Genomic DNA, 6,000 nt, shown 5'->3' on the forward strand with positions numbered 1-6,000 from the left:
GAAACATTTAAAATATTTTATTAATGGAGCCTCATTTTAAAGTTTTTTAGCATATGGCTAAGATGACAAAAAAAAAAAAAAAAAAAAAAAAAAATGGAGGGTGAAAAATTGTCCTTTCATTTAGAGAAGCCTGCAGTGCACATAAAGTAGTTTTTATGAATTAAATGTTTTAAATAATCTTTATTTTCTAGTAGGTGAACAATAGTTTTACCTAAGCTATGTCTGACCTGCACTTATAATATGTGAATTAATGCGGACACTGCAAACTAGCAGTGCAAATAGCTATCATTGTCATTGTATTACACTTCTCAAAGTGTAACCAACTAATTTTCCGTGGTCTTTGGTCTCGAAGTGTAATAAAGCTAATATTCTTCAAGTCTGGGTAAAGATTTTCCTCTTGTTACACACTTCAAAACCTATTACAGCAATGTACTGTCAACTTCCTTTTCAGCGCTGAATTACCTCATCGGTCCCCAGTGCCTTTGGCCTAAATCCTATATGAGTAATAGTTACATAATAAAAATATGGAATGTTAGTCCATATATATAAAAGACTAAAACTAAAGAGGTCAACCAGATTGCTTGCAGGAATGTGATCAGACTAGAGACGCTAAAGATGACGTATACAATAAAGTATGTAGGCTAAGTTGACATGCCGTCATCTGTGGTCATTCATTTGTTTTGAAACATTAGTCCAAGCTCCCTGCTTGAGACAACTACCGCGACCTATAATTCAAACGGCCTACGTGATCGTAGTAGTGTCTCATTGTATGTATGTTCATATGTTCGAGCTACTATCTGTTCCTTTATGACTTGTAACCGAGATGCAGAACGGGCAGAATAGAGTTAGCTATCGTCATTAGAAGACCTGTATCTCTTTACCTAAGCTTTATCATGTAGAGAGAATAGAATTAGCCATCATCATTGGCAGAAGCGATCAAGCTATCGTCATTAGAAGACTTGTACAATCATACCTGATCTTCACCATGTAAACTCAGAAGAATATATATATTTTTATACTTCGTGTTTTCTACAAGAACCTCACCTCATCACCGAATCATCATGAGTTTTAACACATCGTCGTCACAACCAAAGAAGATAATACCGACTTCGTAAGTGATCTACAAACCCCAAGACACTCCATTGAATATGGAAGTGCAATACCAACCGACCTAGCGTAAGATCGCAAGTCTAACATTACCTCATAGGGCGCCTTATTATACAAGGCAACAGCCCTTAAAAAACTATGCAATCAATCTGTCAGGATGTAGCATCAAATTTAAACAATTGCATCCTTCTCAACATCTCTACAGCTACATTATTATTAAAATTGAAGTTTACACAGCTAATTGCATTAACTTAGTATATACGTACATCCACTCGTAAGATGACATAACGATGGTTGAAGAGATATGCGAGTGAAATTATAGACGAGTATAGAAGGCAATCACACTCTCTTTCCCTCTATCCATCTCATTCAATCCTTCTGACTACAAAATCTCTCTCTCTCTCTGTCTCTCTCTCTCTCTGCATGTGCATGTATGTGAGTGATTATGTCAACAGGCCAACCATTATAAGAGTTGTTTAAATATTTACTTGACGCACAAATGCTTGCCGCTTGAATGACTGCTATTGTTTCAAACGCCAAAGACCAAGCGATTTTATCTAATCTCGCTTCTGTGACAGCACATTCATATCTTATCCTTATCTGTAAAGCATGGCCATTTATCAGCCCTACCTTACGTATTTCAATCAGTACTTAATTCCGAAGCTGTTTTACCGTGTCGAAAGATACCAGAAAATATTTAACTGTAAATTTTTTCACAAAAAGATTAACTTGAAATAATGATCTCATTTCAAAGGCGTTGAACAAAATACTTTATAGCTGAAAACAATATTGGTAAGAATGACACAGTGGAGTGTACAAGTTAAAATGGCAGACTTTTATCATTGATGAAAATGCCAATCTGAGAACGGCCATCACACCAGCTTGACTCGTGGCAGGTATGTTGTTCGTATTTACGATACTTGCGGTTAATGTTAGTTTTCTCAATAATGTAACTGTTTAATTGTAAAAAAAGGAAAACGTATGTCTAATCAGAAATACAATATCTGTTCCCATCTCAATACTGAATAATACGTAATTTTTATCCACGCCTTGTGTTTCTCAATCAATTCCTACAAATTAAGTCCTCTATTCTAAATGATTAAGCTCTATGTTAAATTCTTCAGCACGTGAACCAAGGTTTAAAAAAAAATCAGTGGACTTCATTATTCGGTCCTTCCGAATATATTACTAGTTTGAAATATCAGTAACTGATATGCGAGACGTTAAATTCATGTTTACTTTTATTATTGAGAGTTAGGTAAGAAACTGGTGAAAGAAAATGGTTCCCGGAATAAGAGGAAAGCAGTGGATTCAATCTAGACCACAAGGACACATACTACTATAACGAGCCAAAGTTTCGAGTTCCTGATTCCTATACAGTACCCAAAGAATAGCGATTAATTCTAACACTGTTTCTTAAAAGTACCGAAATGTGATACAGAATAAATCATGCACGATAGAGTCGTGGTCTACCACATAAGCCATTGACAGAGAATTAGGCATATAGAACTGATTCACAGAAACTACGAGGCAAGTAAGCAAACACCATACAAACAAAGCAAACTATTAGACTATGTTGTGTCATGACTCAATCAGACATTTGAAAATTCAACCCCGTAAGGTACAGAAGCAATGAAGTGAAAAGGTTTCCCTTAAAGGTGTTATCATCCTCGATCAAATCGAGAAATGTTAACGAAGAAGTTTAAGTGATGTCATACTGATTACGAAGTCAAATACTGTCGTTCATCATTGAATCATGTCCTTCCATGACGGGATATTTATGATTACCTAATCTATGAATTTGTTATAAACATGTTAACAGTTAAAAAGAAAAATCAATGTTCGCTAGATAATAAAGTGGGTGTAGAAGAGTAGAAAATTGCAAGTAGCAAATAGTGCCTCAACTTAAGCAATCTGCTATCTCATTCCACGTTTAAATAAAGTCCAAAATTAACGCAAAATTAAGGTTATTTTAAATATTTACCACAACTGTTTGTTAATAAATGTCAAATAATAACGTACTGCCATGAGAATTCCTTCAAAACGTTATATTTGCCGTAATCGGGCTCGGAATGACCGAGAGGACGGAACGTGAGAATAATGTTGCTTTGTATATCAACATGAAAGGACGCTGTACCCTAATTAATAATACTGATTTCTGGAATCTGTGACGATGAAATGCTAGCATGACAACAGATATTTTTTCCCTCAAAAGGAAAATGTTTAGAAAATAAATGAAAAATTATTTAACGCATAATTTTAGAAAAGTTTCATGATGTTCTTACTGCGAGGTCTGGCACAGTGATAGCGCCTACATTTTAGGCTAAGCACCGCTACGTCCATTTAAGCCATATTGGAGTGGTTTAGTGCACAATCTCAGTTAGGATACACTATCTTTAAGCTGATCTAGCCCTCTGGGTGAAGTTGGATTTACGTTGATCACTGGGTGTTTTCAGTCCCAGTTGTTTAGACACCATCCTAGTCAGGTCGAAGTAACCTAGGCTACGTTATGTCAAGTATGCCACTACTTTGTTCTGGCCACTTTGGTTGGGTACATGCTAGTTTTCACTGGGTCGAGCAATTACATGGCCAATGCAAGAAGTCTAGTCTCAGGTTCTGGACCTTCACCCAGGTCAGATCACGGCATCCTAACTAGGCTAAGCAATATGCAAACTGTACTTGTTTCAAGGTACACTTACAGCAAACCTGCTTCCGGTAACGACTTGTCAACGATAATGGTAAACCGTTGGCACATTGTATTTTACAGACCAGTCTATTATATACCCAATCATAGTGGCCATATCCACGTGCTTGTAAATATGTCGACATCAACAGTGTCTGCTCTCGGATATGCTGATGAATACATAATACCTTAAACTTCTGAAGCGAGAAATATGAGTACACATTCGTTCTTTGATGTCTGAAGGCTTCATTAGCAAATCTTATGACATAATTCCATCAGACGAACTATTATATTAATTTAACTTCACTTAGCAGTTTCTCTCGTCTAAAACTCTCGACTGAAACCGATTCCTTTGCATGGCTTGAATACAATTCACTTCTTCCTATTTAATTGTTCTTAGATCCATTCGTCAGTGAATCACAAGAAACGATTCTCTCTGTTACTAATCAGATATAAACTGAACACAGACTCAGAATTACTATCAACTTATTTGGAAAGTTAAACCACACCGACCAGTCGGACCAGATGACCAACCAAACAAGGATAAATTTCGGTTGAATCGGACGTAAAACCGAATGGTGCCGTTGAAGGAAAAGTACTGAACCCTTGAAAATAATGGCAGAGCGTCGCTCTGTTTGTTTCGGCCAGATAATTAGCTTAAGGCAATTACTGTCTGTCTGTTCGGTATGCACGTCCAGACTATGAAAGCTACGGCTACCAAATCTTTAACATAGACTTCCCTTCCCACAACTTCAAGGAAGGTTGTAGTAAAAATCCGAAAATCGAGGGCCGTTTCTAAGGGGGGCCTTAACCCTTCTTTTTCATACCTCTCATTTTTACAACTTTCGGAGTTGACAGCAAACTCTTCGGATTTTCACAACTTCTTTGGCTTGACAGGATCCTGAGTGATTACCTACATATTCTGAAAGGGATCCCATAACCCGCCCTATGGGGTTTGGTCACCACGGACGGCATGTCCCTTTTTACCCCGAGCACGCCAGGTACAGCAGCTAGTAGTAAATAAATAATAAAAAAAAGTATATGTCATTTCGTTTAAGGAGCTGATTTGATGATTTTACCCATAAAATGTCTTGACAGTAACGATGACTATCAAAGACCAACGTATGAACTTCCCACTACACCTAATTCCCGTAGCGGGCAGTGCCGGCCCCTAGCTGCAACCCCTTTCGTTCCCTTTACTGTACCTCCGTTCATATTCTCTTTCTTCCATCTTACTTCCCACCCTCTCCTAACAATTGATTCATAGTGCAACTGCGAGGTTTTCCTTCTGTTACACCTTTCAGACTGTTTACTGTCAATTTCCGTTTCAGCGCTGAATGACCTTATTGGTCCCAGTGCTTGGTCTTTGGCCTTAATTCTATATTCAATTTAATTCAATTCACTACACCTGATACAAATGAAAGGTAGGATGTATGGATCTCTCTCTCTCTCTCTCTCTCAGTGCAGTTTTGTGGGTGTCTCACGAGTTTCTTAAAACGAGTAAGAAACAAGTGGCCACCCCTTTTTAAACTAGGTGGACCCTACAAAAATAGACTTATGGAATTACAATCGCGAGTACAATGCTTAAAATGTTCTTTCTTTGTTTTACATTTGTTTCATGAGCCTTTCCATATCCCTAAAAGAAGTTACAGGCGTTTCCCCATTTGGTAGGTCACAAATATTTTCTTACTCAAGTTTAGTATGCTGTAAGCTCTTCCATAGTTGTAATCTAATCTTACTATACTTTAATGGGCGTTATGTCTGTCCGTCCGTCTGTCATTCAATCACGGCCAAACGGATGGTCCAATGGGCATGAAACTTGGCAGAGGTATAGTGGGGACCCTTGAGAGGATTTATAATGAGTATTCATCCTACCTCACACCCTCTTCGAAGAGGGTTGGGGTGAGAAAGGAATCCTTGAAACGGAGCTGGTTCTGCTCGTGAAACGGGGCTGGGTATGCCCGTAGACTTAGTTACTTTCCGAATTTATCATACATAATGGTTAAAAAAACCCTAGCGAGTCATTTATATGAAGCAGCAGATGAATATGCTTTTAGTAAGGATAGGTAAATTGCTAGGACATTTAATTATTTTAATTAAACTATTTCCTCAACAGTGACTTAATAATCCTTTCAGGACTAGAGTACAATGGCACCACAATGCAAGCTGTGCAACAACGAGTACCACCTGCAGGAGAGGACCCCAATCTC

General features: G+C 37.8%; 1 protein-coding gene across 2 annotated transcripts in view; it reads left to right on the forward strand.

Annotated features, from left to right (window-relative positions):
* Positions 1 to 6,000, forward strand: part of LOC135225612 (elongation factor-like GTPase 1) — a 145,040-nt gene that overhangs the window by 96,889 nt on the left and 42,151 nt on the right. The gene's annotated exons all lie outside the window — the stretch shown is intronic.

This window comes from Macrobrachium nipponense, chromosome 20, assembly GCF_015104395.2.
Source record: "Macrobrachium nipponense isolate FS-2020 chromosome 20, ASM1510439v2, whole genome shotgun sequence".
In the NCBI taxonomy this organism is placed as follows: Eukaryota; Metazoa; Arthropoda; class Malacostraca; order Decapoda; family Palaemonidae; genus Macrobrachium; species Macrobrachium nipponense.